The 25,089-nt window shown below is 33.9% G+C and overlaps 1 protein-coding gene across 5 annotated transcripts in view; it reads left to right on the top strand.

The window, feature by feature from the left end:
• ST18 (ST18 C2H2C-type zinc finger transcription factor) overlaps window positions 1–25,089 on the top strand; it is a 147,894-nt gene that overhangs the window by 2,748 nt on the left and 120,057 nt on the right. For 2 of the 5 annotated variants that reach the window (XM_054595020.1, XM_054595016.1), the window contains exons 2-3: window positions 4,939–5,018; window positions 19,087–19,133. The gene's annotated coding sequence lies outside the window, so the exon portion shown is untranslated. Of the gene's footprint in view, window positions 1–2,994; window positions 3,100–4,938; window positions 5,019–19,086; window positions 19,134–21,590; window positions 21,694–25,089 lie in introns of those variants that run through there. The other 3 variants (XM_054595018.1, XM_054595017.1, XM_054595019.1) reach the window with 3 other exon arrangements.

Raw genomic sequence — 25,089 nt, 5'->3', positions numbered from 1 at the left:
CTTAGATAATGAGCTACATTTTGTCTTCCCTTTTTTTGGTAAAGGTCTCAGTGATTGAGTCAATACAGTGTTGATTTTTATGACAATAACCAATCATTTCCAATTATTCCAATGATTTTAATAATCTCAAGGAAATTTAAAGTAACTCATGGTTTTTTAAATTTAGGAAACTGTAGGCACTAGCCACTACACACTTTCTCATTTTATATATGTATATATGGGTAGCAGTGTATGTATTTATGCTTATCATATATACATATATATTCTCTGAATCATATATTCTAAATCATGTCAATGAACTACTTAGTTAAGTGGCATTCACCCATTTGTTGAAATATTCAAAATTATTTAGCACTCAAGATAAAAAAAACAAGTTTTGGATTCAAAATACATATTTCCTCAAAAGTTGCAAGATTCCAAATAATACTTGTTGTATTTTCTCCTCTTTCTATACTTCAACTAGTTGCTCCAGTATGTTTTCATTCATACACTGCAGAGAACTTCAAAAGATAGAAACTTGTACATAGTCTTTTCCCAACTCCTCTGCTATGTTAATCACTGTGACATCAACATAAGACCTGGAGAAAGATTTAGTTGGCTGGATTGCACAGGAGTTTTAGTACCTCTACATAAAAGTGATGGAGGATTGATGCCCAATTTTTGGATTGTTTAAAGTTAATCAGTATGATGAGATTTTGGAAAAGTTACTGTTGAATTCCATTTAACTTATAGTCATATTGCTGGGATTTTTAAGGTGCTAACATTTTAATGTGAATGAGGTCTCCTTTCAAAATGCACAGGTCATGTTTTTGGGCAAGGTACCTGTTTCCTGGTAGCCAGTTCATTGATCTGTGGTAAAGATAAGAACATCTCTGAAGCAAGGCTGCTTCAGCAGCCAGCTTACATTTTAGCAGTTCTTTTGGATGATGGTTTCATGAATGGTTTTTGACTTTTCTTTCTCTGTGGCCCATACCTTACTGTGGTCGGTTTGTTGGATTTACTATAAAGGTTCTGTTTGCACCCTGTGGGTTGGGTTAAGAATCAGGGTTTTTGCATTTACTTGTACTGTTGCATTGTTTATACAGCTTTGGTTTAGTTTTGATCTTTTTTTTTTTTTTTTTTTTTTTTTTTTTTTTGCCTTTGAGGCTCTTCCACAGTGTCAGCTGCTGACTGATAGTAGGAAAACGGCCTCGTGGTGTGAATGAAAGGGACCTAGCGGTTGGTAAACAGAGATAAGGAATAAATAGAGCACAGGCAAAAGGAGATAGTTCTGTGGGGGCCCAGATTGCTGCCAGTCTGTTCAAGGGAGATGCAGAGCCTGTCCTTTTCCCAGATTAAATTAGTGTGTGAAATCTCCAGTGACCTGCTCCCCTTCTCCCCATACTCTTTAGCCAAGCTGAACAGCCTCTGCTGTAAAGTATTCATTTTATCCAGGGACAAGCTGGACAATAGAACTCTCCCTGATACTTATGGACAGCTGTCGTCATTCATAGTGCTCTCAGCATTTCATTTTTCATAGGAGTTAAAAAGGTTTTTACCTTGTAACTGAAAGAGGGCATAAATGCAACTTTCCAGTTCTGAGGCTGCTTGGGCAGGGCATAGGACTGAGGGAGCGGTGACTTCAGAGTGAGGAGAAACTGCTAAAAAAAGCAATTCTTTCTTGCTTTGCTAATAAGATTAAATTAAGACAGAAATTAAATTTCAAATCTGGGTTTCTTGCAAAGAGATTATATCTTTGATTCTGGAAGTTTTCTAAAATTAAGGTCACCAGTGCAAAACTAGATAATTCATCTCTGCCTACTCTACTGCTGTTTTGACTAAATATGCATGCATTTTATTACCTGTGAATAACCACTCGTAAACAGTAAGCCTGTAAGATACCTCTGTAGTCCCATTTTTTTCTTTTTTCTTTTTAGTGATTTACTGCAAATATATTCAGCATTTGACTGATTAAATAGACCTTCGGCAACCTTGAGGGTCACTGTGTAGAGTATGTACATAGAAAATGCATCAGCCCATTGTACCCTGGCAGCTAATGAGATTGGTCGTTAAGTAAATGACACAAAGCCTACAAAAAAAGCTTAGCAGCTCACTAGAGTATCACAGAGTGTCCCTGCACACCACACAACGACACAAACACTGGACTAACCTAGCCCACCCCTGCTTTATTCTACATCACTGCTTCCCTGATGTCAGCGTGAGAGGCAGAACAAAGGCTAGGAGGCACCGGTAAGTCAGTCTGGCAATTAAGCCCTAGGGAGAAAGTAGAACAAATCGTAGCCTAACCGTGGGGCTGAAAGTCCGTTTCTCGACAAGTAGGTCAGAATGAAGGGATTTTGCTATCACTCCTGGAAATACTGTTTCACTGATTAATGTTCTAATGTTGTTGTTATTGTTGTTTTGTTTTACCGTTTCATAAAAGTTTTTACATTTCAAAAGTAAAGTGTACTCCCAAATGCAAGTGAACTTGAATTTGAGAGGTAGGCTATTTATCAGAGAAACGGTGCTTTCACAAGTGTCTACCATTCAGATGTGGGTTCAGGTTTGAAAACTTTCAGATGCATACAGCAACTTTGATTTTAGTTAGTACTACTGCTTTTAAAAGAAAATGGAAACCTGGGGCATGAATGTACACATTAAAGTTAATTCTTGTTCAATATAAAATTGCCCCTTCTGCTAAAATATATTTAATATAATATATAGATGATCATTTGCTTGATCAATATCTTAAAAAATCTAACAAACACAACAAAACAAAAATAAAAGCTTTTCTTTACTTCATGTATTCTATTTCTCTTGGATCTGCAAATAAAATCATTGTGAATCTGTAGTATTGAACAGGATTAGTGGTTATTTGCTTGCTGTACTTGGGAAAAAATCAAAGCTATCTGACACTGAGCAGCACTGGCTTACCATGTCCCTTGAAAAAATGCATTTGCAGTATTGAAGTATAAGATTGCAGGATCCTTTTAGAGAAATATGGCAACAGGAAGTTGCCAGAAAGCCTTATTTGCCTTGCTGAAATGTCGTCTGCCTTAGACTTGTGTACTCAGAGGATGTTTAGTTCAAGAGGGGATGATATTGTTACAAGAAATTCAGGTAAATTGAATATTTTATTCTAAAACTGTTAATGGATTGTCACCGCCTTAACAAACTCTGACAATCTCATTGAAAACACTTAAAAAGTATTGTTAACATAAGTATGGTGTTTTAAAATATATGGATTTATAACATGAGTGTCAGGATTTAATTTTTAAAGACCCTGTCATTTAATTTTAGAATGTCATTTCATAGTCATCTGTTCATGTTTTAAAACTCTGCATATTATATAGAAATCAGTTGCTGACTTGCATTACTTGCACTGAAATATTTTTATTGATATAAGAATATAGACATATTATGATATAGAATAAATCATTTACTATTAGTATTTGTGAGAGATTCATAATAGAGGTTTATAATATGATCTGGGTGATCAGAGGTCATATATTCTTTTTTTTTTTGTCTTAAAGTACTTTTCTTCTTCCAAATGTGTTCCCAACATTCATTTTATTTATATAATTTCTTTAAGTCTATATGTGTATATAGTTTATAACATACATTATCTCTTACAAACTCTATTGTCTTTACAATAACAAGACAAGTAATAACAGTAACAAGAATTTGAAGGAAATAGATTTTGTAAAGAAAGTAGTGTAACAGTGTCTTGCTAATTTCAAGTGAAATATAGGGAAAGCGTACTTTGATTTAACTAAATTCCAAGTTTTCTAATATGTAGTCTCATCATCATGCCTTTAATGTTGTAGAAACATGGGAAAAACAAGCCATCTGAAATGGCTACAATTGCTACCTAACAATTTTAGTTTAAGGCATAGTTACACAACTAGTCACTCTTCCGGGCATTACAGATATAGTAGATTATCTCTATGTACTGAACATTTTAAGCTTGAATTTCATGTATTATCATTTATTTTTCTATAGTTGCTAATGTTCATCATGTTAATACAGAAGTGAATTGTTCAGAGAACACACAATCCTTTTGGATGGTATAAATATTTTATCCCTGTCCTTACCAGTACAGCAAAGGGTGAGCAAACTTGACTAAAATCTGTTTAGACTGTATACAAAACTGAGTGGAATTACTTTCACTGATGTGGGATTGTCGTTCTTGAAAAAAATAGAGCTCTGTTGTAAGTAAGATAAGAGGGTGCAGATCATTACTTTTGATTTATATGAACTTGTTTTCACTAATATTGTTCTTGAAATTGAGAGATTAAAAAATTAACTAAGAAAATACACTAAGGAAACGGTTTTATTTAATGTGTAACTTTCTTCCTTAAATATATTTGAGGAACTTAATTTTTGTTTACAGAAGGAAACTTTGTATTTCTGAACTTTTATTCAGATTCACTTATTTGACAAATAAATACCATTTAAATGACTTGGTTTAAAGGATTGTGTTAGGGGCTGCAGGTACTATAAGGTTCTCATTCCTAACCCTAAGGATCCATGACCTAAAAAAAACTACAAAACATTTCCTAGATAATAAGGTAGTCATTATAAGTGCCATAAAAGTCACTTAAAGTGACAAAAAAATCTGTGAGATTCCTTTCTTAAGTTCATATGTTTGAAACCTGGGTCTTTCATTTATTAAATCTGTGGTCCTGGGTAAGTTATTTATCTGTTCTGGCCTCAGTTTTCCAGTCTGTTAGATGGGGGCCATGGTAGATAAATCTTGCCTTATGGCATGTGAAAATTAAATATGATAATGTGCTTAAAGCTGTGATATATAGTAGGTTTTAAAAAAGTGGGGTTGTTTTGTTTTGTTTTGTTTTTGCTTTCATTTGGAGTTTGGGAGAACAAGTGGCCCATGTCAGGTGTACTCCCTGCACATTTGCTTCCACCAGAATAGAACTCTTCTCATATTTGTGTTTTCAGAGCCCTCAATTTTGTGAGATTTCTTGAAGGACTGTGGAAATTCCTTTTTTACATGGCTGGGTGCTCATTTCAAGTCTAAGGTAACAAGTTAAAAATACTAAATGTATATTAAGTATATGTGATCAAATTGACTCATGCATAGCTTTATTAACAGAAATCAAAATTGTTCATTAGAATTTCATTACATCTTAACTTAAAATTTTCTATAAGTAGAAACAATTTCATTTAATTTCAAAATGGTTTATCTATACTTTAAGTATTTAATTATAGCAAAGGTCTTTACTAAAATTAAGTTTACTGTTCATTACTTAAAAAAAAATACCCTAATTTTGCCCCTTTGGGATTTATTTAAAAGTTTGGCTTAGATTATTTTCTTTATTTGATATCTTAGATTTGGTTTAAAAAAAAATCCCTCTTCAAGGAAAGTATTTCATTTTATCACCTATGTAAAGAAGTTTGAACCTACTTTTTTGCTGAATATTTAAAATTTCATTCCAGTGAACTCTAAGAGATACTTACATTTCTTTACAAGTACTTGAATATTGTTTGTCAAGAGTTGCATCAAATTTATAAGCCTTTAAGCAAGAATTTATTACTTTCTTGGTTTAACTTCATAGGTTGATTGCAGGAATACTTATTCTAATATGGTTTGATGTGTACATTTAAGTTACAACTTTGCAACAAATTTGTTGCTAAGAAGAATTTCTAATCTCATAGTTCTTATATCCCCAGGTAAATTGCATTGGATCACAAAATTGCCAATGCCTTCAAACTCTTATTGGTAACTTATTTATACTATTAAGTAGTTGATACTACTTTTTCTGCTTTTAGATCAGAACATTTTTATTTATTTGATTAAGATGGTGTAAATATGAAGATGCTAGAGATACCTGCAGAAAATACATGTTCTCCAAATATTCCTAAATATCATATTGTTGGTTTGTTGAATTAAGTATATATATGTAAATGAATATATATTATGGTAATGAAGAGTTCCATATTGTAATTCCATGAAAAATGTTTATGTTATGATTTCATAAAAACGTAAGTATGCAATTTTTGAATGGTAAATTTCTCTACCTCCTACAAAGTTTCAAAGTAACATAGTTTAGTTAATTTTCTAAATATTGAGGTTTTCCTCATTAAGGAAACACGGCTAAAAGTCAATGTGTAAACCTCACCTCATCCTTTTTATCAGATGAATCATATATGTGCCCAATTTCGAGAGTAAATTCATGCTTGGCATGAGACAAAATTTAGTTATCCTTACTTGTCATGGTATTCAGAATCAAGTCAAAATGAAATGGTTAATTATATAAATAGTATAAATATTATTTTCATTCCTGAGATGTAGATTAAAGAGAATAAGAAAACAAAAACTGAAAAATTTTGTTATTGAAAACCTAATTTGTAAAAGAAGCCCATCAGCTAGAAAGATGCATCTACTGTTTGCTTTTTTGTTTCTATAGTATATTTGGCATGAATTGGAATGAAGGCATTTACTTCTTTTAAATTTCCTTTTTTCAAATATCAAACAATGATAGGGAATTAGTTTTAACATTTGTATTCTGAAGGGTGAAAATGGGGTGAGGAAGAAATATGCTTAAGAAGAAAATGAAATCAAGAAAAGATTGAGGCTGACAACATGACTACTGTAGAAAGGGAACAAAAATTAGAGTATACCTATTATGTACAGAGCCCTTAATCTTTTTTTGTGTGAAAGATACCAGTGTCTACCAAAAGGGTTAAAGAAAATGCATTCTGTTGCATCTGCTTACTAAATCCCTTACTTTAGTAGAAATTCAAATTTTGTAAAGATTATTCGTTTTATTGATGCATATAATTATAATCACAAGCCATCTGCTGATTTGGCAGGCATGGTTAAAATTCTCTAACTCTCATAACCTTTCAAGTACAGTGCCCTTGGGACTCTATTTCACTTTTATATTTTGGAAAACATGTAGGGACAAATAAGGGCGGTCATCTGCAGAATGTCAGACCTGAGGAAATGAAAAGAATGGAGATCGTGGTGGCTGTGGTTGCTTATCTTTAATGGTAGGGGAAGTTCTTTTCTTTTCTTTCTTTCTTTTTTTGGTTCTGACTTCATTAAGGATTATCTTAGTTTCGATGATGTATTTTGGAATTTTTTTCCTAGGGATTAAAGCTCTATTATTTTACTCTCAAAAGTCAGTTCTAAGTCTAAACAAAACAAAAAGCCTTCCAAATATTGCTCCACACATTTAATTTGTCTCTGAAAACTAAGTTTTCACAGATAAATTAAGTGTGTTTCAGCTAGACATACAAACTCTTCTACAATCCTTTTTGAACTAATAGAATATTCCACTGGTTTTATTTTTCTGAAATGCATACACTCAATTGACTAACTTCCCAGCCACAGATTTCAGATTGTAAAAGAGTTGGTATGTTTTGATACAGACTTGTTGGTTTAAAGGGTAAAATTTCTAAGTGTTTTTTGAATGAAATTATGTGCTGACTGGATTTCCTATAACAGGTATCTTCTTGTGGGCCTTCTTTGCTACCACAAATACTTGAAGTTTGGTGACTTTTCACATCTGATATACTTTCTTGGAATTGTTTCTTCCATAATCAGCCTTATCAACCAGGGGACTCCAAGGATCAGGCTTTGCAGTTTACAGTTGGTATATAGGCCATATCACAGCAGACTGAAAGTAGGTTGAGGGGAATTTGATGAATCCACAGGATCCTAGGACTTGTCTTTGTCAAATAACATAAACATGCACACTCATCCCCCTCCTCCCCTGCAACACACACACAAACACACACACACTTAGATCTTTGACCCAAGGATGATTTCTTTGGGTTTGGCAAATAACAAAAGGAACTTCTAGTACACATATTGTGCATATGAACTTTTATGTTCTAAATGATTATGTACATGACAATAATAAGAAATCTCAAACATTTACTGGATTCTTACACTCTGCCAGGTACTATGTTGTTTACATGTATTATGTAATTTAATACTGGTACTATCTCCATCGAGACCCCTTTTTCTCAGATGAAGTAACAGACCAAGATCCATTAAGATGTTTTTTCTTAGGTCACCAGCAGGATAGAGGCTTAAACACGAAGCTAAATATTCCTCAAACCCATGCTTATAATCTCTTCCTATGCTAAAAGGTCTCTGGGCATAAAATGTAGGAAAAAGAAAAAATGGTGTCCTAAGTACACCTGGGTTCTATCATTACAAGTTAAATATCATTTAGCAGTTGATCCTAATGAAGTGACTTAATGAATTGCCTTATAAATAATATCCGTCACATTAAAGGTTACACTAGGAGAACCCTGGAGTCTTTTTCTTTCCTCGAATTCTAAAGCTCTATGAACTTTTTATCTGTAAAACATCCCATGAATTTGAAAAATAATTCAGAGGCAGCATAATCCTTTATCATACCTCTCAAAGACATACATGTTAAGCATGCCAATTAACCTTGATATCAGAAGTAACCATTCTAAGAACCATATGAGCTTTAGCTCTATCATACTCAAACATAAACATTTGGTCAAACAGCCAGAAATCTTAGTTCTGTGAACATAAACACAGATTCATAGAAACATCTGATAATTGACTTATTCTTCTGAGTTTTTTGGTGTAAAGCCGAGTATATCTTTCAATAATAGTAATATAGCACTGACAGAGGCCCAACTGCTTTTCTAAGAACTTTAATCTATGAATTTTTCTAATTTTCACAACCACCACAACCAGAGCAGCAAGCTATAGAGCAAGGCCTACTATCTTCCCCTTTTTATAGATGAGAAGACAGCACCATGAAGAGGTATTATAATCTGTGTGCAACTCCATAGCTGTAGTGGCAGAGCCCCAACTGCTTCTCAGCACCATGGCCGCGGGCAGCATGTCCTAACTGCTACAATTCTGGCTTCTGTGAATTTGGGATTATTTCACTTTGCTTAAAATAATGTTTGGAAACATAGATTAAAGGTTACAAAATGCTTAGAGATATTGTACTACTTATTTTTTGTATTTTAGATCTTAATTAGACAGTTGCAATTATAAAACTCATATGGTTACCTTAAATTATTATGTTAACCTGAAAGTCTTTCTTAATCTTTTGCAAGTACCATGTTGAAAATATTACACTAAGTAAAAAGAGTTAAGTTAATGAGGTTATACCAAAATCCTTTAGAAGAGAAACTGTATTTCAAATTATTTTATTCTCAATATCCTAGCAGAGGAACTTTGAACATACTGGGAAATACACAAATTTCTGTTAAAAGAAAGTATGAATGTAGGAATGAAGAGTTTCAGTCACAATAGAACCCTTCCTAGGTAGATATCACATCAAGTTCACAAGAAATTAAGATATTTTATTCCAGCTGGATATGATTTAAAATATGGTTGTATTTTATATGTACTAAAGTTGCCAAGAGAATTAAGTAAAAAATGTAAACATCAGCACTAGAATATTGTGAAGAGATCATTTAGGTTCTGTACAATGAATTGATTAAGAAATATTTATGTTTTTAAAAGAATACAGAGAATAGATATAAGATACGATATCTTCCTTCAAGGACTTTATGAGCCAGTGTAGAGGACATTGGTATAGATGACTTTCCCAACCTTGTCCACGGAATAGGGGAGGTTTTTGCCAAAAAAAAAAAAAAAAATGTAGTCTATGGCCACATGCACTTCCATTCTGCTAACTTGGTCTTAATGTATGTGGAGCCAGAGAACCTCACCAGGCATAGTCAATTCTACTTCTACTCTAAAAGATAAGGTTATAGTTTAAAAAAATAGAATGACCACCTTTCTTTAGAGGTAGCATCTGGAAAGATTTCAGAGAAGAAACATGTAAAGATTTTTGGATCTATTTATTTGCTAAACTTACTGAGAATCTATTATGTTTGAGCACCTTTGTCAAGCAGTGAGGATGCAAACAAAAATACTATATGATATCACACCAAAGCAAGTGACACAAACAAACTGACATTTATAATAGAGTGGGACTATGTGCTGTGCAAGAAGCAAGCCCAAGGACACTGATTTGAAAACTAGTCAAGAGTCATAAATGACAGCCATCTGTCTTGGATTACAGGGTGGATGGATAAACAAGATAAGATGTTCAGAAGGAAAAGGTTATTTAGAGAAAAAGATGATGTGCATATTGAATGCGGCACAACCAGGTGATGTTGACTATACAATTGATCAATAGATCTGAAATTCAAGAATGAGATCTGGGATAAAGAAATGGTCATTGGATGTTGTTTCCAAGGAGAATATATACAGTAATAAAAGGACAAAAATGAACCCCAGGGAATACCAATATTGAATGAAAGATAGAAAAAGGGAAACAACAAAGAAGAAATTTGGAGAAGGTTGAAGAAAGCCTGGAGTGTCAGAAGAAACAGAGACATAAAATGTTTCTCTAGGAAAGACTGAGCAATAGTGTTGATTGCTCAGAAAATAGATTTAAAAAATGCACCAGTAGAAATACTATATAAGAGATCACTGGCTATATTAGCCAGAGAAAAGTTAAGGGTGAAAGCAGAATAGCCATGAGTTGTGTAGGGAAAGTAGGTAAAACAAAAATGTCTATGGGAAGTTTAAGAAGTTTGACTCTGAAGAACAGAGATAGTAATATATAGAGGAGAAATGTTTATATACTGAAGAGAAGGAACTGCAAGAGATAAGAAATTTGAAAGGTTTGAAGATATGGAAGAAGAATAAGCTAAATGAAGTGGGAAGCAAACTAATGGAGCCTATTTTATAATGGAGGGACCCTCTTTCAGTAAAACCAGAGCAAGGATGCAGATAGAAATATATTTGTTAAGTGTGAAAGTGAGATGTTAAGACTAAGACAATTCAGATTTGATAGCTCTGTATTATATGAAATGTTAAAGGGTCTTCTTTAAGAAGAAGAGAAAAGTAGATAAAAACATGAACAACAAAATAGCAATAAATACATATCTATCAACAATTGAATCTAAAAACAAAATGAACAAGTAGAACAGAAACAGACTCATAGATACAGAGAACATTTTGACAGTTGCCAGATGGGAGGGCAGTTGGGGGGATGGGTGAAAAAGGTGAAGGGATTAAGAAGTACGAATTGGTTGTTATAGAATAGTCAGGGGGATGTAAGGCACAGCCTAGGGAATATAGTAAATAATATTGTAATTGCTATGTATAGTGTCAGATGGGTGCGATATTTGTTAGGATAATCACTTAGTAAGTTGTGTAGTGTTTATCATTGGGGTATACACCTGAAACTAATACAATAATTGTAATTACAAATTAAAAATAACAAATATAATTCAACTGAAAAAAATAAAACAGTACTTAAACAATGGAATTGATAGTCTCAAAAATTTTCTGTAAAATTAAGAAGAAAAAGTCTGTATCACCTCTGAGTTGAAATGTTTTAGTTGTTTTTTAAATCCTCACCCGAGGATATATTCACTGAGAGAGAGAGAGAGAGAGAGAAACATCAATGTGAGAGGAACATCAACTGGTTGCTTCTTGCAATTCCCCAGACAGGGAACTGAACCAGCAACCTAGGTATGTGCCCAGACTAGGAATTGAACCTGTAATCTTCTGGTTCTCAGGGAGATGCTCTAATCAACTGAGCCACACCAGCCAGGGCTGAGTTGAAATGTTTTAGACTAAAAGTGCTTTTTAACTTGTCAGTTTATTAGTTATTATATTTATATCATATTATTAAAAACAAAAGTTTCTACCATACCCTTAAATGTTATTTATAATTCATAATGTCATAGAAACTCAGAAGACTAATGAGAACTAGAAGCACTAGGGATTTTCTTCTTGAACTTACACATATTTAGGGAGTGGAAAGAGGGAGTGGAAAATGTTGTTCCTTCTAGAGCCATATGGATGAAGAAGTACAAAGAGTGGGAAAGAAGAAATTGGCTTCCCTCCATAAAGGACACGTGTCGGAGCACTGGGAGTAATGGGTTTGTATCATATCATGCAGCAGATACATTTCTGCTCTTACAATCTCTTCTTTTTGTATTTTTTCTTATTTTATACTGGAGACAGAACTCCAACTGTTAGCCTTCTCTTCACTTTTACTACCTCCAACCCAGATAAGACCCACCTTCTTATACCCAGATGACTTTCATGGCCTAGAAGATGATTTCTCTGTTTTCACTTCTCTGCCTAAAGCATCCAAAGACAGCCCATCACATTTAAAATAAAATGGCTCCACATGCTTTTAAAAATAGCTTCAATGGTGTATAATTCACATAATGCACAATTATACCCCCTTGAATTATACAATTAGATTGTCTTTGGTATAGTCATACCAAATGGCTATGCACCCACCCATCACCATTGTGTTAGGACATTTTATTTCCCATAAAAGAAACTCATATGCCCCTTAGCCATCATCCTCCAATTCCCTCTTCTGTCCCAGATTCTAGGAAGCACTAATCTACTTTGTGTTTCTGCAGATATGCCTATTGTGAAAACTTTATATAAATGAGATTACACAATATGTGGTCTTTTATGGCTGGTTTCTTTTATTTAGCATAATATTTTTAAGCCTCAGTACTTGATTGCTTTTTATTGCAGAATAATATTCCACTGATTAGATATATCGTATTATATTTATCTACTCATTAGTTGATGAACATTTGGGTTGTTTCCACTTTTTGGCTATTATGAATAATGCTATGAACATATATGTACAGTTTTTTTGTGTGTGGACATATGTTTTCACTTCTCTTGGGTATGTACCTAGGAGTTGAATTGCTGGATTATATGGTAACCCTATGTTTAATCATCTGAGAAACTGCCAGTCTGTTTTCCAATGTAACTGCACCACTTTATATTCTCACCCATAGTGTATAAAGGTCCAATTTCTTCACCTCTTCCCCAACACTTGTTATTGTCTATCTTGGTTGTTGTTGTTTTTTTGTTTTTGTTTTTGTTTTTTTTATTATAGCTATCCTTGTCAGTGTAAAGAGGTATCTCATTGTGGTTTTTATTTGCATTTCCCTGGTGACTAAGGATGTTGAACATCTCTTCATTTGCTTAGTAGCTGTTTGTGTTTCTTTGGAGAAATGTTTATTCAAGTCCTTTGCCCATTTTTAATAGGGTAGTTTATCTTTCCATTATTGAGTTGCAACTGTTCTCTATACATTTTAGATACAAGGGCTCTGTTTCTACCCTAGACACATATTTCTTGTACTCTTTCTTGAAAGAGTATCCTTACTTGAAACTAAAATAAGCCCCCATCGTATAGCCTACACTATTTTTCCATAGTACTTATCACTGTTTTAAATTGCATTATATATTCATTGTTTTCTTGGCTTTTGGGTTGACTCCCAACTGGAATACAATTTCTGTGTTTTCCATCCTTTCTTTTCCATCCCTGCCTTGTGATACTGAGAGACTATTGTGATTAAACAGAGACATTGGAGCTAGAATCCAATTCACAGTGCTGCTCCTCATTGGCTGTGTGACCCTGGGCAAGTACTTCTCTGTGTTTTAATCTCCTTATTTGACAGACAGGAATAATCAGCCATGACTGGTGTGGCTCACTGTATTGAGCATCAACCTGTGAACCAAAGTGTTGCCTGTTTGATTCCCAGTCAGAGCACTGATTCCCTGGGTTGCGGGCCTGGTCCCCAGTAGGGGCACGCAAAAGGCATCCACACATTAATGTTTCTCTCCCTCTCTTTCTCCCACCCTTCCCCTCTGTCTAAAAATAAATAAATTTTAAAAAGAAAGATGGGAATAATTAAAAATCTCTGATTTATATAATTATTGTGCAGATTGAGTTAATATAATATACAGAAAGAATTTATAATAGTATCTAACACAAAGAAATAATAGAATTAAAATGTCAACAAATATTTTTGAATGAGTACTTAACAAATTTTCCTGCTAACTACATGTTCTCTCGAAGAAAACGGACTGTTTACTTTCCAAGGATTTAATCAATCTTATCAACGCACATCATCACCATGACCACCACGTGGGTAGTACCTACTTGTGGGCTTTGCATAAAGACTGATCTTTTTTGGGATCATAAAATTTTACAGAATTTGTTCTGTGTACAGTGTCTTTTACATGTGACATCTCGCATAATTCTCACAGCTCTAGAGGGAGGTTCTGTTATTGTGTCTCTTTACAGATGAAAAACCTGAAGATTAGGGAGATTAAATACAATTCTAACATCACTGAACTAGAAAATGTGAGAGTTAGGATTCAAACTCAGGTTGATGTTAGTTCAAAAACAAACCATTTCCCAGGCCATTTATCACTGGCTTCCCTCACATCCTAGATTTATGATTGTTACCATATTTCATTGTCTACATCATCTTAGCATTTATTACTGATTTTCTAAAAATTCTATCCAGGCTATATCCAGACTAAATGCAGCACAAAAGTTCATGTCCCTTGAGCTCCTACTCTGTCATTGTGGGTCTTTCTATGGTTTGCTCAGAGAAAGGCATGTGGTCATCAAGCTTCACATGGACATTTCAGCTAGTGCTACAGAGCAGGAAAAACATTGGCATCAGCTTTGATTTTGAATACAAGTTCTTACCAACAATGTGAACTTGAATACAAGTCCTTACCAACAATTGACCTAAGTTTGCTCAACTTTAATTTGGAATACTAATGTTAACCTCCTTAAGTTGTTGTGAGGCTTAAATAAGATAACTATATGATGCCTAGTCTAGTGCCTGAGTCAGCATTCATGCATAATTCCTGGCAGCTATTGCTGAAAGTCTCATCTGATTTTGTTTTATACTTTTTGCCTCCTTTAGACACCTAGAGCATTGCATATTACTTTCTATTCTCTGCTACCACTATCTAATTTGAGGTCAGTATGTCTCTTAGCATATTCATTTGTATTTTCATGATATATAATATATTTCTTCTATTATCTTTTTGTTTTATTTCCTGGCATTTTAAGAACTACACAATTTAGTTTCTTTAGGCCTTTGTGACATGCTAGTCACTCTTATAATTTTAACATGTGATTGAACTAGCAGTGACAGTACTTAAATTTTAATACCCCTCCCCCTTTGCATTAAAGTCAATAATTATATGTATTTAGGATGTAGCAGAATGGTATGTGCTTTTTTCCCTTTTTTAAATTTGTAAAATGAATCTCATTTTAGAAGTAAACTGTTCATAAGATTGTTATTTTCTACTTTATTAGTTTTCTGATATAAAATTAATAGAATAATAATCTACTACTTTAAACATTACATGTATTAGTCTTATAAACTGATATAAACTGTATGTTGCCCCATCATAACTTTTTGCTACATGCTATAGATAATTTTGTTTTACCTCTAAATATTTGATCCATTGTTTTCCTAAAATTTATTGTCACAGAATCAGTGGCCTCATTATAGTTCCCCATTTTCTTAATAATTAGTCAACAGATACTCAAATAGTCAACATTCTCATTTGAGTACCTTGTCCTGGAAAGGGAAGCAAAGAGGAGCAAAGAGGAATTAGTATGATTATAAATTCTTCTGTACTCAAACTACAAAGAGGAACAGGAACTTTCAATTTAAAGCAGACGATGAACATGTCAACAGTGATTCAATATGGTGAGTCAGGTGCTGCTATAGGAGCAGGTGTATCTTCTTACAGACACATGGAACCTAGATATCGGACAAGAGGACTTAACAAGATGAAAGGAAACCCATCCATATTACTATGAGGCAAAATCTTCATTTCATGAACACTCTTGTTACTCATTTTGAAAACACATTGTGTAAATTAGATCTTTGAAAGCAAGGATTCTATAGTTCTTCCAAGGCATTTTCTTTTTGCATACATTTTTTGAGAAAAACTTTAATGTAGCTGAAAAATATGCATTGTTACCTCTGGCAGAAGACTAAGGTCAGATTCCCTCAGTCATCCGCTTATAGCTAATGAAACAATGTGATATAGAGGGAAACCAACTAGCCAATAAAAGCAAATAAAAATAATAGACTGACACTGGCTAAGCCTAGGACCAAATGCCTGATGTGAACTTTACTGACCTCTGATTAATCACATCAATCAACTATAAAACCAGATGTTCAAATGACCAAAGGCACTTATTTAGTCTGATTCCATTGCAACTCTTAAAAACCAAGCAAGGAGAAAGATCAGTTTAGGACCTCAACAGTCACATTAAGTCTCAGCCCATGAAAACAATGTGTATTTCCCATCTAAATTTGTATGATTATGAATTCTTCTGTACTCAAACTACATATCCTGATATTTGTACTTCTAAAGGAAAACTTTTAAAAAACCAGAGTTACCAAAAAATAAATTTGGCACTCACATATCCTCATAGATTTTTATTTTGTTGTCTCTTAGATTTCTACAACAGAAATGTCTGTACTACTAAAGTGGAACACACCATACATCCCTCTCCACTTAGTGAGGGCTCCACTTGTTTACGTAAACAATTTCTCCTCTTCTCCAGAAGAATAGGTGTTTAATGAAGATTTGAGTAAATAGATTATGGATTCATTAAATAATACTGTTCTATACCAAAAGGATTGGTTACACAGATAAAATCAAATCCTTATTTGTGACATTATCATCTTCTTATATTTATATGAGATTGATGTTTTAAAAATAGCTTTGTTAATAAATTTCACTGGGATAGTAAAGCCAAATAAGGGAAAGTGGAAATTCGGAAGTGGCATTTATTCCTTTCTTATCATGTGTTTACAGATATTTCTTACTTTGAGCCATATTCTTCCAGCTTTACTGCAGTACCCTTTAATAAGTTCAGGTTTCAGGACAATAAATAGTTTTTCCTGTCCTGAGCATACCAATGCTAAAGCATGTAACTTCTGCTCAGAGGGCAACTTGCTATTGAGAAAATCATCCTCCATCTCTTTGCTGAAACACACTTGGGAATGTTTCATTCTGTAATTTACCTTATTACCAAATGGTTGCACTCTCCTCTTCCTAATATATGTATTCCTATGAATAACACTGCCAAATGCCCTTCTAAGAGGTTTATCACTATGACATGTATGTGAATATCAATGAAAACATATTTTTACTATTAGAAGTTTTCATACCATTTTGAAAATAATTCAGAATTTACTAGACCTGGTACAATAGTGAATGCCTCAAGGAAATTTTCATCCTTGCTTGACATTGAAATTTATTTTTATGATATAATTTTTAATTCATTTTCATATTTTATTTGCTCATGGCAACTTTAAATATTGTGTGGTCTTAGGTTTGTAATTTGTGAGCTTACATTTGCTAATGGCACCTATAATGAAGAAGTACATAATTGTTTCTGTCTTGACATCAATGGCTTCATCTGAATAGAAGATCAAGTTCAGGAAACTATGAAGTGGTTCTCAGAATGTACTTGATGACGGGACAGAACATTCACTTTTTATCTGTTCCTTTCTATCATAAAGTATTAAAAAACAAAGCAAATAAATAGTTCTAGAATAAAATGAAAGTGCTTCTGTTCCATGGGGATAGATAGTATTTAGCCTTTGGGAACTGAGATTTTTCAATGCATCTAATAGTAAATATCTAAGGCAACAATTCTCAAAGCTGTGTCCCTGAACCACCAGTAACTATATCATCTGAAAACTTGTTAGAAATGCAGGTTCTCAGGCCTCATCCCTGGCTGCCAAATCAGTAACCTGTGCTTTAACAAGCCCCCCCCACCCAGTGACTCTGACACCAGCAAAAGTTTGAGAACCACTGCTTTGACACTGCTTTTCAAAGTCTGGCGCATAGATCAGCAGGAGCACCTGGATCCTTATTAGCAATGTAGAATGTCAGGGTCCTGGAATCAGGACCTACAGTGCAACAAGATGCCCAGGTGATCGTGCACATTAAAATCTGAGAGCCGCTGATCTGAAGTTTACAGCAGGGAAGTCACCAGTGGGAGAGAAGCTTCTATTCACAGGCAATTTGGAGGTTGTCAAAGTGGAACTCAGTGGATGCTTCACTGATTTTATAGTTCACTCAGTTCCCTTTGGAATTAAAAAAATGGGGAGTGGGGGGGACAAATATATAAACCTCTTGGCTACAATATTCAAAAATATATAAAGGCACACTATCTAGGTTATAATATGGAGAGCAGAGCTATTATCTGGGTAATAAATCATATGTATGTGATATATATCCCATATATCACATACATATGATTTATGCATATGTATCACACAATGATCTAGACATGAGGTACAAGCATAGTTGTTACATCTAAACTTTTTCAAAAACTCAATTTTCTAAATTATGTTTAAATCCAAGATATGTTTTGTGTCTTTTCATGAGAGATTTTTTTCTAGCTTTAACTTTTTTTTATAATGAATCATTTTAGAAAGTCTTTTTAACCAGTGAAGTAAGTCGTGGACTTTCAAGGCTCTGTCTTCAGTAGGGTAATTGTTATGATGCTAGGGAATCAGCAAGACAAAGATTTCTGTGGATGTGATGAAGTTTGCTTCATTTTAAGCATTTAGCACTTTACATTTACTAGTGGTGAATCCAGTGGCCTGGAAGGAAAAAATCAGTTGATCAAGTAAAATCTGATTTGTAAAATATTTTTAGCATGATAATTAAAAGATTAAAAAAATCCTCTTGAAATTTTTGCACAACAACCCCCCCCCATATGTAAATAGGACTGTCACTCGGTGTTTGTCCACAGCTAGAACTCCAGATGAACCAGTGTAGTGTGCGATGACAGGAACAGCTGACTCATTAGCAGAGAGCAGTGAAAGGTAATTAACCCTGGGAAAAGTACAGCTGCCGTGCGGGCTGTTCCTTTCTGTAGGATCTGATTAGAAATTAGTGTTAAACCACTGATTCTTTTTTTTTAAAGGACTGTCATTGATAATTTTCACTTTCACTCTCAGGTGTGTCCCTAGAAAAGGTTCTCAAATGTATTTATATACAAAAGGGCTCAAATCTAAAAAGCATTTCCTGATAACAGTAGACACCTGTTCTTTCAAATGAATATTATGTTTGGCTATGGAAGATTGGTCGTACCCCAACCCATACTTGAATAGTCAGTATGTAAATTACTTGAGAGGATTGTTTTATATAGTTGATAAGATGTAGATAATTACCATTTAATTGAGTTTTTTCTTTCTTTTCATTTTTCCTCTGATGATGCCTCTCATCAGTAGCAATGGAAACTCTCCAGTTCAAATCCAATGGATATTAGTGAAAGGTAAGTGGAGACTATTTAAAACTAAGCATTTCCCTCAAAGAGAAGTAATCCCTAAATTTCCAAGGCTTGTCAAAAATTTGAGATATCAAGAAGCTTGTTTTTAGGGGACAACCAAAGATCATTGACTTTGTTAACATTGATATCATCATGGCAATCTGAGTTATATTCATATATATTTTGAGGAGCATTTACACTCTTCATCTTGATTCATGACTTCACATGTCTCATATAAGAAGCATTAATACTTTAACACAGTCAGAATTCATATTTATTTGTAGCTAAGGAATGTAGTAGACAGAATAATGGCCCTCCCCCAAAATGTCTATGTCCTAATCCCTGAAACCTGTGAATACATTATCTTACATGGCAGTGTAATTAAATTAAGAACATTGAGCTGGAGAGATTATCCTGGATTTTCCAGGTCAGCCCAACTAATCACGTGATCTTTAAGAGAAAGCCAGAAGAATGTATCAAAGAGATGCAATTTGAGAAGAACTAAACTCAATCCGCCATTTCTGGCTTTGAAGATAGAGGCAGGAAACCATGAGCCAGGAAATACAGAGGCCTCTAGAATTGTAAAAACAGCTCTTAACCTACAGCCAGCAAGAAAACAGGACCTCGGTCGTATAATAGCAAGAAACTGGAGGCTGCCAACAGGCCAGATGAGCAAGGAAATGAATTCTCCCCTATGGCCTGCAGAAAGATTGTAGCCTGACCTAAGTTTAGCCTGGTGAAACCATACCAGACTTGGGACTTCCAGAGCTGTAAGATAACATATTTGTGTTGTTTTAAGCCTTTAATTTTGTGGAAAGTCATTACAACAAAAATAGAAACCTCATACATAAGATAAATAAACCAACCAATAGATGGGGGATATATTTTGCAACTGGCCATATAAATTCTGTAAAGAATTTCCTGTGTTTGAATGAAAGGGATGAAAAATTCTTGAGAGACCAAAACTGATAATCTTAAGAACTGGAATATTCATTTTGTAGACTGTAATGATTGTCACCAACTGTGAGGTTTCTGTCTTCTGCTTTTCTAAACTCCTCTCTCCACCGAAAAATAATTCTTCACAATATTTGTGGAAACACAATGCTTATCATCTGTGGTGCAAAAATGAATAAATGTTTGATTGAAACATCTATCTACCTGTGGGAACAGTGGGTAAGGTAGTGAGCTTACTTTGTTCCCTTTCTTCATACGTAAAATTGATAATATCTCCCAATAGGCAGGCCATTATGACTAAGGAAAGAATGCATGTAAATATTTACAAGATACTTCTTTTTAAAAGTTCAGTAAAAGTAAGCTATATTTGGCTAGAAAATATTGTGTCATTCACTATTTTGATCAAATTAATAAATTACTTTTTTCTTTCTTCATGGTTAAAGCCATTTAGTCTCCAATGCAAAAGTCATTAGTTTAGAGTATATGGATTTACCTTGGTTAAAATAAAATGTAAGTGAATAATAGTCAGGACATTCTTATATGCTGTGAATAGGAAAAGTGAGGTATAGAAACTGGGGACTGGATATAGCCTGAATTAGTTGGAGATCTTTTTAGATTGTTTTCTTGCTTAATTTGGAAAAATAAGATTATATTTCTATTTTACCTTTGGCTTTTATTCCCACAGAAGAACAAATTTAAATCATAAACTGTAATTTTTATATAAATTAAATAAAAATAGACACTGGGTAAAATATGACCATAAAATCTGTTATACTTCATGCTTGCTTTTCTTTGCATTTGGGAGCTGGTGTTTTCAACATAAGAGAAGATAAAATTATAAATTCTCCTTAGCTGGCATAGTAATGAAATAGACTAAACCTACAGAATCCAAGATGCTGTGTATCTGGGATGTTTTGTATTGAAATGCAATTAATAAAATAATATTTCAAGCCTCTGAAGAGGATTTTTTTTTAATTTTAACTCAATTCAGTCATAATGCATTGAGCATCTACTCTGGCAACAACATTATGTTGTAGTAAAAGATCAGAAAGATACAGCCTCTCACATCCGTGGGCTTATACTGGCACAGAGAAGAGCCAGTGGACATGAGTATCAGTCAAAGCATAGTAACCAACATGAAGGTGCCATCAAAACAGTTTTGGGATGCAGAATTCTATGAAATACTGTTCCTTGAACCACGGCAGGAATGATAAATTGCATTTCGGTCGATAGATTTTGTAGTTCTGACACTGAAGTAGAAGTTTCTTTGAAAGTTACAAATTAAATTGTTGAATTCCAAACGTTTAATTTTAAGTAGTTAATTTTCACCATCTATTTTTCTTTGACCATTTTCTAACCATATAAGAATATGGCTCAATACATCCTTTAACCAAGCCAAGTACAATTTGACTCTTTGTATCTTTCCGATTGGTCTTTGGGGACATTTATTTATTTTAGTTAAAGTTTTCTGAATTTCTCTAGGGATGAATTCTTCAGTAATCATCATTTTCTGGAAGCTTTTCCAGTCTATCTAAGCCTGCACTCCCATTTCTCCTTCTGCCTGCCTCTGCTGTCATACTTTCCACATCTCACTGGAGTCCTCATCTTGCTGGTTTGTACTCATGAGGACAAGAATTGTGCTTTATATATATTTTTACGCCCACTGTCTAGCAGAGAGCAATCTATGCTAATACATGTGTATTGAACCAATTATAAGTAATTTTAGGAGAAAAGTACTTATAGTAAAAGAATCCATATTAAATTAAATACTGGAGTGAGAGTAAAATCCAAGCCTCATTCTGCAAAAATCCAGTGCCTCATTGTGCTCAACAATTGAGAATCACTTCATTTTTTAATAAATTTCTGTAGGGTCTCCCATTCCACATTTCCTAGTCAGACAAATGACTTTTTTTTTAAATCTTAATGAAAAACAAACAGCTACTGTTGGGAAAAACAGAAGTCTTTTTGAAAAAATTCTTAAAAACCTCATAAAATGGATGAAAAAATAGAAAATTACTAAGGATATCAAGCACATTGTGTAACAATCTACATAATAAAATAGCTTAAAAAGAGAAAATTCCTTTTGCATAATAAAAAACCTCATTTTTGAATCAACAAGTGCTCTTTGAACTTTATTTAAAATGTTTTGACATTGTATGCTTGTTTAGTATAGATTTACTCAAAATAGCACATTTAGTTGCAACACAAGCCTTGAAGTTAAGTGGTTAGTTTAATAAAACAGAGTTTCCATAGTTACCATGAAGAACAGACGATAACTTTTATTTCTTTGGAAGCCAGGAAGGAACTATAGGAAAAGAATTAAGCAAACAGACCCAAACAGGCTTATCATGTGTTGCTCCACATCTGGTTGAGTTGGGTTTTTTTAAGAAAACTTTTGATATTACAGGAAATTAAATTTTTTCCCACTAAAATCTATAGCAGCACATTAAGAAATCTAAGCATTTTTTTTTTCCAATGCCCAGAGATATGGAGTCAGAGAGAAAGCTAGTTTAACAAGACATCTCTGTGAGTTGCATTTTTGCTCAGAGTATTTAGTTAATAAACCATGTCAGAAACAAGTGGTGAAAAGTGTCACACAAAAAACAGCAATGTCTTCCTCTAGATGACAGAATCATGCAGTCTTGGGTCCAACTTTATTACTCTTGGTCAACATTTTGTTGAAAGGCCTGATGGAAGAGAAATGGACATCCACAATGATGAAGCTGTCTCCTTGCGCTAGCTTTATTGTTGCTCAGTTTAGTGTTGAGATATACTCTCTCTGAGTGTTAATGGAGGTCACTTTCAGCTTTGTCTCTTACTGTGTCTAATTCAAGGAGTTCTTCACAGTTGACTGTTGAGAAACAAAATGATGTGGTTTCTAGTATCTCACCTTCACTCCTCAGGCTTTAAAGCAGCAGTGATTAACAGGACTTTTACAAAGTTTCTATGTAGTTACAAGGACAGTTTCAATCTTCTGTCATTTTTTTGCATTAGCTATGATTATGCTTTTACCACAAAAATGCATTTGTTTTAAAGGTAACAATACAGACTAGGAGAATAGCTTATGTTTCATCTATATTTATCAGCACTCACTGTACATTTGTGTCTTCATTACCAGGAAATATTAAGGGACATTGTGCCATCTATTCCTGTTTACAGTTTATTATGCAGAGATAGGAAACACTTAGCATGTAAAATGAATGTAGAAATTATTCCTGGATAGAAACACGGACATTTCCCACTCGTTGGCTCTTTCTCCTCCATCACCGGATCAGAGTGTAATTGTCAGTAATCAGGCCTGCTTGCTGCTGATAAAACCACTCTGAATGCTAGCAGCCTTCTTTGTGTGATGACTCAATTATTCCAGAAGTGCCTCATCAAATCTGCCCCATCAGCTGGGCTAATAAATAAGGAGAAGAAACTGGCCCCCCAAAGCAAATTATAAATCCATTTGCATTAACCATTTCACTGGTCCATGATCTAGGCAGAAATAAGCATGGCAGATTGTGTTAAGCTTATTTGAATATGTTTATAATGTTTACAGCATGCAACTTTTTTTCCCACAAGGTGTTGGAATTATCAGTCATGAATGGCATCTAAATGCAGTTTTGTTAACTGCAGCAAGGCTTTAAGTATATTTGAGGGCTATTTTGTTACTTAAATCAGGTGAAAGTCAAATCCTCTTGTAGTGAGAAATATGAGTCTTGTGCAAGTTATTGGCATTGCTTCAGAATTTAAGGAGAAGAGGTTTGCGTTCTCCTTTTACAGGAGCTGGAAGAGCAAATATAAATTCTATAAGCCTGCTAGAACAAGTACAATTACTTCATATACAGTAGAGTGGAACAAGGAGTTATTTTGATGCTCAGTTTGACTTCAGCAATTTGCAGAACAAAAATCGTATTTTCTGGAAGATCAGAGTCGCCATAGTACTCCTTGTACTTAAAATTCCTTGAAAGATTCTATAGGGAAGAAATTTCAAAAAGCTAGGCAAACCAGTGAAAATTAATTAAGTCCATTGGTGGAAATTTTGTATATTGACAAATCTTACTTTTGTTATTTTAAAATGACAAAGTATACTGAATAGCAAGAAGTTTTATTTATATGTGAACTTCAGTGATAACTTGGGGAAGCAAAAATATTCAAAATGGATCATGAAAAGCAACTTGATTGCTAACATCAAAGACTTAATCTTGTTGAATGTGTAATGATTTAAAATCCAAAACATCCTCCCTAAAAGTAAGGGATACTGCTGGCTCACTTTAAAATAGGAGCTGTTTTTCCAGCAGAACAGTCCCAGTTTTGATGAAGCTCTTTTTTTCTGCTCCCGCTATGGTCAGAAGCCTAATTGTGGGCCGAGGGTAAAAGAAAAGCTTGGGCACCATAGCGGTATTTTTCTTTAACTAAAGCAACTTAAATGAAGCTCACTACTTTTCATCTGCTCCAGCCAATGAAGCATATCCCTTAATATCAACCTGGACTGCAAAGCAGAAAAAAGTCATCTTTGATGGCATAAATATACAGTGGCAAGAGGCTTACATAATTTTTATGAATCAATTTCTAAATATATTATCTCTTGCTATTATGGGAAAACCAATTCTATAGCTCATTGATTAGAAACTCCAAAATAAGGGGCTTAAATTTTCATTAAAAATTTAATACAACAACATGTCAAATGGAAAACCAAAGAATTTGATTGTCCAAGCAAAATATCACTAAGGTTTATACCAAATTTGACTCTAAATTATCATACTGATTAATATAAAATAAAAATAAATCTGGACACTTAGAACTATAAAGGACTTGCTTTAGCATTCATAAAAATAAACCCCTTCATCATTCCCACTAATGAACAATTGGTAAAGATATTAAGGTTAGAAGAGTGATTAAGAGATTAAAACTTTGTGGAGACAGTTTTGAGTTGTGGAGACAGGGCCTCAGTGCTAAGGTAAATAGGCTGGCATTCTTCTACTTTTATTTGATTCCTTAAGAAACTAAATCTGAGAATAGT

Source organism: Pteronotus mesoamericanus, unplaced genomic scaffold, assembly GCF_021234165.1.
Source record: "Pteronotus mesoamericanus isolate MK-2021 breed Mesoamerican mustached bat unplaced genomic scaffold, CSHL_Meso_final scaffold_54, whole genome shotgun sequence".
NCBI classification, from domain to species: domain Eukaryota; kingdom Metazoa; phylum Chordata; class Mammalia; order Chiroptera; family Mormoopidae; genus Pteronotus; species Pteronotus mesoamericanus.
Note: the sequence above shows the minus strand (reverse complement) of the source record. Positions and strands in the feature narration are given on the sequence as shown.